This window comes from Protopterus annectens, chromosome 7.part0 (assembly GCF_019279795.1).
Source record: "Protopterus annectens isolate FY-2018-M chromosome 7.part0, PAN1.0, whole genome shotgun sequence".
NCBI lineage: Eukaryota > Metazoa > Chordata > Ceratodontiformes > Protopteridae > Protopterus > Protopterus annectens.
In genome coordinates this window covers 477,907,172-477,918,934 of record NC_056739.1, presented here as the reverse complement: position 1 = coordinate 477,918,934, position 11,763 = coordinate 477,907,172, and the positions used below count along the sequence as shown (strand labels likewise).

The following is an 11,763-nucleotide window of genomic DNA, read 5'->3' as shown; positions in this document are numbered from 1 at the left end:
ACATTGGCTATTGGAAGAACTACACAGCTGCTCTGCATGCAATTAGTTAGTAGGCAACACCAATAGGTGCACAGGCAATCACCTGGTCATTAGCATCACCTACAAAAGCCATGCTGCCACCTATTCAAACCAACTCTATCCCTGTAGTGCAGAGAGAGAGAGAGAGAGAGAGAGAGAGAGAGAGAGAACAAATAAACATAAACTGGAAAAGAGAAGAAAATAAAAAAGGTAAGTGGGACATGTAAGCATGTAATTGAATGTAGTACTTGGTCTGTAATAGTGGGAAATATGATTTGGAAGATTATATGTCCCAAGACTTGCTGTGCTAATGTTCTGCTAAACAGCTGCTATGGCCATAGCATATGGCCCTCTCTGTAGTGGAAAAGATCACAGCCATAGCTCTCAACTGTGCATATCTTCACAGAATGTCCAGATTTTCCCTTCATAGTTTTTATTTCTGTTCCTCCTGAAATCTTTATTTATTTTTATTTTACATTATTTGACTGGGCTAGTCCAACTGGATACATGTCCATTTTCAGTAGAGGCCCGGGGACATAAGCTCCATCTACACTATGAATTCAAGAAAATAACAAATTTAATACATTGTCAATAGAGATTAACATCAAGAACTTGAGTACGAGGTTTACAAAAACAAATACAGTATTACTAGAAACATATTTACATAGGAAGGGTTTGACAGTTATATAGAAGACAAGGAAAAAAGAACAGATTAAACTAATAATTATGGTAGTTTTGAAAAGTAATGCTCAAAGTGAAAAAAAAAGAAACACAAACAAGTTAGTATATATACAAAGTGGAGACACGTGTGTTCACAGCAAGTTGATTATTACAGAATACATATTCTGAGGTAGTTACCCGATGAGGCGAGACTAGATATCAGAGTAAGGAGGCTTACTATCACAACGTAAGGGTATTGGGAGGAAAGAAAAGCAGTAAGGGTGTACGGGGGATGTTAGTCTGGATTAGTACATGAGCATAGCCATTGTGATTTAAGGATTTTTTTTAGTTGCCTTTTGAAGAGTGGTAATGATGTAAGAGATTTTAGTTTGCTGGGAAGCCTATTCCAGCTTTGCTTTACAGAATTAGAGAAAAGAGAATCACCTGCTTTGTTGTAGGACTTCTGGATGGTTACTAGTAATTTATCTGCTGAGCAAAGGGAAGTAAGATTTTTGTAGGGGGAGATGAGGCTACAGAGAATAGGAGTATTACTTGGATGATACAAAATCTTATAGGTGATAAGTTGTTGAAATTGTAGCTGCTTTTGTAGTTTTAGCCATCTTAGCCGTTTAAGATTTTGACAATGGTGGGTTCAAAATGGGGAGCTAGTGGCAAATCTGGCAATGTTGTTATAGGAGGTTGCTAGTTTGTTAAGGTTGCTTTTGGAAAGATTAGTATAAATGGGGGCGGTATACAGGAGGGTAGAGATCAGATGGGTATGGGCAATGGTATTTCTGGCTTCTGGGGTAAGGAAAGGTTTTATCCTGTAAAGGGAACCAAGTTTTCTGTTTACAGTTTTAATAGTTGAGTTAATATGGGAGTCAAAGTTCAGGATGTGGTCAATTATTACACCTAAGAGTATGGTGGTTGGGTCAGGTTATATGATAGTACCATTGTTGGATGTAACTGTGAGGTCTATTGGAGAGGATTTTAGTGTTGGAATAAATAACAACAATTTTGTTTTTTTGGCATTTAGGAGGAAACAATTTTGAAGGAACCAGTTTTCTACTAGGTTAAACGCAATTTGGGTTATGGATTAGAGTTCAGATGAAGCTGAGGCAGCACAAATTAGTGTGGAGTCATCTGCATATTGTATGCAGGTATTTTGAGGAAGATTTATATTTAGATGATTAATGACTATAGAGAAAAGGAGAGGTCCCAAGATAGAGCCTTGAGGAACACCAAGGGTAATAGGGAGAGTTGAGGATAGGTGATTGTCCCAAAGGACAGCTTGTTGTCTATTTTCTAAGTAGGACTTGAACCATTGTAGTGCCTGTGTGTCAAGTGAGAGTAATTTGAGTATGTTTAGAAGTGTCTGATGGTTAACCATATCGAAGGCTTTAGAGAGGTCAATAAAGAGTGCAGAGGAAAGCCTGTTGTTATTATGTTTGTTAATGCAGTCAGAGAAGGATAAGAGAGCAGTGGTGGTACTATGGCAGGGCCTAAAACCATGCTGGCAGTCAGCTAGTAGGTCATTTTGGAGAAGGTGATCAAGTAGTTGCTGGTGGATGCATTTTTCCATAATTTTAGCTAAAGGAGAGATTAAGGCTATGGGGCAAAAGTTAGAGAATTCGGTTGAGTTACCACCCTTGTGAAGTGGGATAATGTGAGAGATTTTCCAGAGAGATGGGATGGAGCCTTCAGTAATGGTTCTATTAATTGGGATGGAAAAGGGATAGGCAAGTACTTTTGCTGTAGTTTGCAGGTATTCAGCTGGTAGGAGATCAGCTGAGGGGTACATGGTTTAAGTTTGTGGAGTAAGGTGTGGATAAGGGATGTAGGAACTGGTTTTAAATAAAAGGTAGGGGGTATCCTAGGTAATGAGGATGGGAGAGTTGCACTAACAGTTGGTAAGGAGTTTGCTAGAGATTGTACGGTTTCAGTAAAAAAATGTATTGAAAGCATCAGCAATCTGGCTGGGACTGTTAAGGGCGAGACCTGAGGGGGTGGTGTTATGAAATGGCCTGGGTGTAGAAGTCTATTTATACCTAACTAGAAAGTTTGAGGTTTTTGTTGATGCTTTTCCTGGAGTTTAAAGTAGAATTTTTTTATCAAGAAGAATTGATTTTTAGTGACATTTGTCAGCTCTTTAAATTTTTGATGGTTTGTTGGGGTTTTAGAGTTTCTCCATTTAGACCAGATTTTATTTCTCTATAAGATTTTCTGCCTAGTGTCTATAGTGAGCCATGGAGCAGCTTTACTTCTAGTTCTTATAGAGCGAGTAGGGACATGGTATTCCAGGATTTGTAAACATTTAGTGTTAAAATAGGTTATTGCTTCCTCAAGAGGGAGTAGCTTTAAGGGTGACCAGTCAAAAGCTTGAAGCTCAGCTTGGAAGTTTGCTGGATTGAAATCTTTTTGTTTCGGGCAGTTTTAAAGATAGTTTGGTTGGAAATAAAGGTTTTTTTGTCTGATTATATAAGTAAGAGAGTGATCACTAATATCATCAAGAATGGTACCTGCTTTATAAGAGAGATGATAGCTATTTACTAAGATCCAGTCTAAAATACTTTCTTTGTTACTGGGTTTATGGATTCTGGTTGGGGTGGTAATTGTTTGGGAGAATCCATAAAAGTTAATATGGGTTGTAGGTTTGGATGAAGTACAGCTATTCCAAACTATATTAAGATCACCAAGTACAATGGTTTCTTGTGGAAATGATCTAGAAAGGATATTCTCTAGGATGTTAATGTTATTGCCTGGAGGTATGTAGGATCATATAATGTTTATAGATTTACTAGCATTGACCTGAAATTTAGAGATAAAATTTTCAGCATTGCTATCTAAAGGTAGTTGTACATCTAAAGAAGTAACATGTAACTTAGATTTGCACAGAATTGCTACCCCTCCACCCTTTTAGGTTGTACGGTCTAATCTTAAGATATTATAGCCAGGTGGGATAATTTCATTGTCATTTGTTACTGGTTTAAGCCAAGTCTCTGTTAAACATAGGATATCAAATGAATGTATGTCTAGCAGAGTGTGTAGTTGACTCATTTTATTGTTTGAACTCTGTATGTTGAGATGTGCTATGAGCAGAGAATTAAGGGTGCTAGTGGAGATGAATGGGGTGCTGGATTGAGGTAGGTGGGGGTTTATTGGGGTATTGTTGTTTGGTCCTGGGTTGGGATGAATGTCACCGTGAAGTAGAGTGTGTTGTTTCAGACTTTGTGTAAACCTCAGGAGTTTACAGAAAATGTTTTGTGACTTCCTGGCTTATAGGTAAGTAATATGGGCTACCCTGTGAAACTTTGGTAAAAGGTAGGTTGAGGTAGCTGCTATGTTAAAATGGCTTTGGAAGTGTAGTTGACGTAGTAGTAATGTCTACTTTAGGGGATGGTGGGACTCAGTATAGTGCAGGTTTTCATATAAGGTAAGAATATAGGGTACAGATAGAATGGGTAGTAGGAAAAATAAGGGAGACAGGTTAATAAGTTTTGGTTTGTAAGTTAAAGGCATAGTAGCGGTGAAGATAAAATAGAGTTAGAATGTGGGGCTTAATAATGAGTTAGATTGGAATGAGATAGTATTTCAGGGGTAGTAGAATGATAAGCAGTATGAAAACTGGGTGTATAGGATTTACGTATGTAAAGTGAATACTGGATTGCTAATGGTTAACAAGGGAAGGGGTGTGGCCTAAGTATAAATGTAGGAGCACTCGGGGTGGGTGAGATTTGGGGGTAGGGTAGGGGAGCGGAGTGAGCCCACAGATGAACGGAGAAGGTTAGAGCAGGTGAAGGAAGATTCTGCAGAGACAATCTGTGTGTAACAGATTTCCAGAGGCACTCCTGGTATTTACAGGTGAGTAAGGTGTGATAATACAACTTTTTGGTAGTTGAGGGATAGATTGAAAAATGAGAGACATATAGCTGGATGCAGGAGTAAAAAGCACTGAAGAATAATGTAATACAGCAGGAAGATTGGAAAGTAGTCAGAGATCAAGTATGGGAAAAGTGGGGTAAAGGATGCAGCACAAGCCTAAGGTTAGATTGCCACCTAGTGGGCAAAGAGGAAGGTGCAGCAATAGGTAGCTGTAGCAGAGATAGCCGATAGAGATGGCTTAGATAGTAGTCAGTAAAGAGAAGGTCAGTATTTAAGGGGTAGAGAGGGGTATGGCTGCTGGATTCCTGGCTCGGTCAGTAAATTATATACAACACTAGGTAATTACAAAAAAGTTCAGCTTATCATTTAGGTCTAGGGAAGAACATACTTTCTTATTCACTTTGGAACCTGGGAGATTGTGCTAGGGCAGCAGGTTTCTTTGGGCTGACGCTAGAATGGCTGAGAATTAAATGGAAGGGGTCCTTAAAGACCAGGCAGGTAGGTTCCCAATTCTTAGTGCAGGAGAGGAAGTAGAAAGCTAGGAAGGTTAGAGAGAGAGAAAAAAAAAGTGATTAGGCAGCAGTAATGTCATGTTTGTAGACACAGATCATTACAGTGATAAAGACCACCTTGGATGCATACACCTTATGAGACTACTAACATGTTACATTCAGAGCTAGCACCTGAAATACAACTCTGTCCCAATAAAACATTTAGTTATATTTAGAGAGCCGTGGTGACAACTAATAACATGCATTTCTGTGCAGGGACAAGAAAACTATAAGATTCTTAATTCCCACTGCTATGAGCATTGATGAGTAAACAAAGCAGGTAACTAAAATGAGTCAGTATTATGGAACAGTGAAGTAAGTAGGCAAATAGTGAAATACAACAGGCCCAAATTACACAAACCCTATGAGGCCATACTGAAAGTGATCAACATGATTTAGGCAGATATTCAACAAGACAAGGTGCAAGTAACAGCCACTAGAAATTGTTTCTCCCACTAAGAGCTTTGCCATCTGCTCTAAGCCCAAACTACCTGCTCACTTTACAAATAGGATTACTAGTATTCCGTTTAATCTCTCCCTATTGAATCCCTGAATGGTAAAGGTTCAGTTAATAGGCTTCTTACATTTCAGCTACAATTGGTTCAATAAATAGGCTTTTTAGTTTCAATTAGTAGGCTTATTACTATTTAGCAGGTTGGTATTAGCTATTTCCCTTTTTAGTAAGGTAACAGCAGAGCACCGGTCATAATATTTCCCCTTAGTTTCCAAAATATGAATACAAAACTAGGATACAAAAAGTAAATACAGAAATAAATGTACAAGCACCAAAACAAACTCTTAATAAGGTGCTCCTGATTAATAACAGACAAAAATGCCCTATATGCAGAATAAAAACCACCCCATTAATATTACAGGCAGACCTTTAGAAAATGCTATATCTAAGCCGATCGCTACAAATGACAATCTGTTCTTGCGTTTAGAAAGGGTTTACCAACCAGAAAGCTAGGTAATCACTGTAAAACACCTACAAACTAGTTCAGTTGCTGAAAGAGAGTTATCGCTGATATTTATGGTCAATCGCTACAAACAGTCTGTTCTAACCTTTGGACATGGTTTACTGACCAGAAAATTAGGAAATCACTGTAAAACGCCTACAAAGTAGTTCAGTTGCTGAAAGAGTGTTATCAGCAAAAGGCTAGACAAATGCTATCACTCTAAAATATAAGACACAGCTACAAGGGATTGGAAGGCAATTAGACCACATGAAATACAGCTGGGCTCAAAAATTAGATTTAATTCACCATGCTTAATGCCACTAATAATCAGTAGCTCCTCCAAAAAGCAAAAACAGAAGAACTTATTTCTACAGACACTGAGAGAAAATGTGGCGTTCTCACAATGAGCAGAGTGGCGTGCTAAACACCCACGTGGGAGGCACTTAATCCTAAATAACCATTTAGTATGAATGTAATCATAAGCAACTGTGGCAGATACACATGATATAAATCCTTTCACACAATGTTGCAGGCATAGGATAGTACAGTTCAACAAATGTTAACTTGGACAACCATTATCATCCTCTTTTTTAATTATAACATTAATGTAACTTACAGTAGAAGAGTTCCTCCAGGGCCAGGGACTCGCAGCAGCCAGGGCAAAAGGAGGAATTATAAAGATGGTACCACGTAGGTTATCCCAACTAAATGCTCTTTGGGGAGGATATGATGTGGGAAGAAGAGGAGACAGGAAAAGGGGTGGACAGGTAGATCAGGGAGGGGCAAAGACCCTAGTAGTGAGAGCAAGCAATGTGGAGTACCCAGTAATAACACATTAGTGTTTATAATTACATTTATTTCATTTCTCCTGTCAGATGAGTGAGAGAGAGAGGAAAGGCATAGGCATGTAAGAGACCTGGAATGCCGCTATGAAAGGGGGAAATGAGTACAGAGGTCTAAGTTAGAAGAAGGACTTGACAGGTATCCAAACAGGTGAAGGAAGATTCTGCAGAGACAATCTGTGTGTAGCAGATTTCCTGAGGCACTCTTGGTATTTACAGGTGAGTAGGGTGTGATAATGCAACTTTTTGGTAGTTGAGAGATAGAGTGAAAAATAAGAGAAGTATAGCTGGATGGAGGAGGAAAAAGCACTGAAGAATAGTGTAATACAACAGGAAAATTGGAAAGTAGTCAGAGATCAAGTATGGGAAAAGTGGGGTAAAGGATACATCACAAGCCTAAAGTTAGAGTGTCACCTAGTGGGCAAAGAGTAAGGTGCAGCAATAGGTAGCTGTAGCAGAGATAGCTGATAGAGATGGCTTAGATAGTAGTCAGTGAAGAGAAGGTCAGTATTTAAGGGGTAGAGAGGGGTATGGCTGCTGGATTCCTGGCTTGGTCACTAAATTATATACAACACTAGGTAATTACAAAAAAGTTCAGCTTATCATGTGCTGTACTTTTCTGGCAAATAGCTGATGTTTGAAGTCATCAAATAATGACAAACATGAGTTTAAGACTCCACATCCTTAAGAATATTCACGGTAATGCAAAATGTATCATTCTACACACTTCCTAAGTTTGTAACAGGAATATTTAAAGTCTGCCCCTATTAATCCCCCCATCATTGTTGGCTTTGTCCAGATGTGATGTTTTAAGAGGTTGTGAGGTAGGATCACACCTCAGGAGCCTGACTCACCCTGGGAAAGGACAGCTCACATATGACAACCACTAGGGTGTCTGTCAAACAGTTGTGACTGTGCCACTGCTAGGCCAGTTAATGGCATGTTGTCCAAATCCATGCGTTACCTGTGAATATGAGTATGACATGTTTGTTTTGTAAAGCTAACAGACCTATACAGGGCATGTGCATAGTAAAGTACTGTTGCAGACTTGTGTGTTAAACTGCATGTGATATATTGAATTAATAACATTCAACGGTACAGTATTCTGCTGGACGATAAGCACATTTGTGACTGATATCTGTAGTCACATACACATATACCTGTGTTAAGTCAGCCAAACCACTGGCGAGTCTGTGAGCAATGACAATGTAACATAATGGCCTACTTATGACTGTTGGACATCTTCCAGTTTATCCCAGTGATGTCAAAGCCTACTGTGCAATCAAGTTACTAATGTATGGTGCAGCTATATTAATACAGTATCAATACCGATGTCCCTTTTGTCCCCCATTTATGTGGGCCATTGTCCAGATGTCCTGCTATAACAGGTTAAGAAGTATGACTGAGCAGAAGACTGTAAATACAGTGTGCCATACTAACATAGAACAGAAATGTACACCAGGTATCCCCTGACCACATGTATATATGCATATGTTCAGCTGGAAGGCACAAAACCAATCACATGGGTTTCAAGCAGTCAGGTACATAGGTTGCACATGTTGCACATGTGTGTAATATCAGTGTCAATGCATACAACAGACATAAATGTATACAGCTACTGGTTGCATTGCCCTGACACTGATATGGGTACTAGAGTAGGCATGATTATCAGGTAGTAATCAGAGAAGTGTCCAACTGTGTTATGACCTACTGTCCATGCCTACCACTACCAAGTATATCAACACCATACCTCTCAACCTGGAAGCATCAAAAATCTGGACAAGGCCCATGAAAAATAGGTACAAATCTGTATACTGATTAACATAAAATTTGCATACATAATTACACAACCCCACCCACCCCAAATGGAATTGTGGGATACCAACTTTCAAACGCAAACTGAAGAACAGAACAAAAATATAGCACCCGAGTCCCCCTGCAGCCATTCCAATGTCCCATTACCTGGCTATTTTACCCCATTTACCATAAACACTAATGTGGGCATACTGCTTTACTTGAATGATTATTTGGATTTAATTTTATAGCACAATGCGCAAATACTAATGGATATCTGCTAAACAAAGCAATACTGTCTCACAATGAAAATAGATTTGGCATTAAAACTTCTTTGCCCTTCAAACTCACATTCATTGAAACAGCATTGAAACCCACACCACATCCAAAGAAAATGCATCTGGCCAGTGGTGGATAAAGATTACCTGTTTTTAAATCAGAGGCCCCTTTCACACAAAACAACATACATTCGTTCTTTGATACACCTTCCTGACTTTATTAAATTATATTCCTTGTATAATACAGCACACTTGTTAGACTTAAGTTACAGCGTATTTTAAATTTATTGTTTAAACATTTTTCCAGTAGGCAATGAAACAAAAATGCATTAACCAATATTGACAAAACTGCCCTATTCAAAACATTTCCATCATAAAGGTCTACTTCGACACACAACTGCATTTCAAATTTATTGTTTGAACATTTTTTCCAGTAGGCAATGAAGCAAAATGCATGCACCAATAATGACACAACTGCCCTATTCAGAACATTTCCATGCAAACAGTCTATTTCAATACACAATATTATATTATTTATATATATATATATATATATATATATATATATGTATATATACACACACACACACACACACACACACACACACACACACACACACACACACACACACACACACACAATCACAGTAATGTAAGCCATAGGCATGTTGCACAGCTTCTTGAACTTATTTTCAATTGGGGGGGGGGCAAAAGGCCAATCACCAGGGAGGAACACATTTTAAACACTGCTTGTATAATTTTGGAAAGTTGTTTGCATAAAATTTTGTGTTACCACCATGCATTTCACTGCACCGAACAAGCTCTGCACTAGAACTACAGGTTGCATGGGCTTCCTAGAAAACACAGGTGACTGAGAGGTCTTAGAAGGTTAGAATTAATGGGTGACCTTAAAACACTGGATGATGTATGGCACAAGGGAAAAAAAGTTTGCCGTTTCAATATTTTTTTCTCATACAGTAACACACTGCTAATTACCTTGAGGAAAATGAAGAATAAGAACCATGTTAGAATGGAAGAGATCAAAGGGGCTTATTTAAGAGAAGAATGAGGTAGTTGTGTCTTCTAATATACCATGTGGAGTAGAAGATGAAAACATTTCTGTCACAGTAAAACAGCGAATGCCTGGAGAAGTAGTTGTTGATATTGTAAAAAGGCATGAGGAGAATTCATTCTGCTCCTAATCATCTCTAAATCTGGATATGTTGTGGTTTCAGTATTGTCATTATGCAAATGAAGTAGAAACAAAGCTGCATTACAAGGCTTCCCAAGCATCCCAGAAAGGTCTCTTCAGAGCTGAGTGAATATTCACACTGAGGCACAGTTGTTTTGTTTTCCTTGGAATATAAATTATTAATTTCTTGTAGAAATGTGTCAGGAGAGCATACACATCAACAGCTGCACTGAACAAGCTCTGCAGTTACCTCTCTAAATAATTCAACACACCAACAGCTGCACCAAACAAGCTCTGCAGTTACCTCTCTAAATAATTCAACACACCAACGGCTACACTGAACAAGCTCTGCGGTTAACTCTCTAAATAATTCAACACACCAATGGTTGCACCGAACAAGCTCTGCAGTTACATCTGTACTCTAAATAATTCAACACACCAACGGCTGCACCGAATAAGCTCTGCAGTTACCTCTCTAAATAAGTCAACACACCAACGGTCAGCTGCACCGAAGAAGCTCTGCAGTTACCGCTCTAAATAATTCAACACAACAACGGTCGCTGCACCGAACAAGCTCTGCAGTTACCTCTAAATAATTCTGAATCCTCCTGTTGCTTAATGGCTCTGCAGGTGAAGAAAACCTGTGCACTAAAAGTAAATCCTACATCAGACGAGACAGCCTGAACAGCAGACATGGCTTTAAAAGTAAATCCTCCTGTATTCAGTCCCAGTATCATGCCTGAACGGCAGTCCCAGTATTCAAACACATGTGGCATGCTGATGTCATCATGCATGTGATGACGTCAGCTTCAAAAAGCACATAAATCAAGAAATAGCTTTGAAAAATCGGAAATAATGGGTTGTCACTTTGGAATCATGGCACCCCATTATTGGGACCCCAAAACTCGGTAAAAAACGAGTTATTCGGGACGGTTGAGAGGTCTGATCAACACATATATACAGTGAATATCACAAGTGTACACACCCCTGTTGGAATGCCAGGTTTGTGTGCTGTATGTGCTGTATGACAATCAGACCACAGAAAATCATTTCATAATGTTTCTCATCTTGTATGTGACCCCTAACCTGTACAATTCCATTGAAAAAAAAATCAAAGGTGTTTCTAGGATGGTGAGCAACTATTGCCAAGTGAAGATGTGCCATGATGTTAGAGTCCAAACCAATATGAATGAATGGTGTAACCATCTCAAGAGGTGCATACACAACATATCAGTTTAAGGGTGTGCACACTCATTCAGCTGGCTTATTGTACTGATTATTATTTCCATATGTCTTTTCACAGAACAGATTGTTATGTTTACAATTGAATAGTACAGGCTATAGATCACATTAAAGGTGGGAATTGTTTTGAAATGAGTTATTGTGATGCCATGTTGCAATTGCACAAATGCCAGGCATTGTAACAGGGGTGTGCAGCCTTTACATCCACTGTAGCTATATGGACTCAGCAATGCCTGAGCTGTATAACCAGCCTCCACCAAGGTAGAGTAATCCCCTTTGCCGGACACAGCAATACACAAACCACATCATAGGTTTCTATATTGGATGTACAGGGACACATAGGTGCAG

At 39.0% G+C, this 11,763-nt stretch overlaps 1 pseudogene; it reads left to right on the top strand.

Annotated features, from left to right (window-relative positions):
• The window catches only part of LOC122805997, a 191,453-nt pseudogene that overhangs the window by 82,409 nt on the left and 97,281 nt on the right, over positions 1-11,763 (top strand).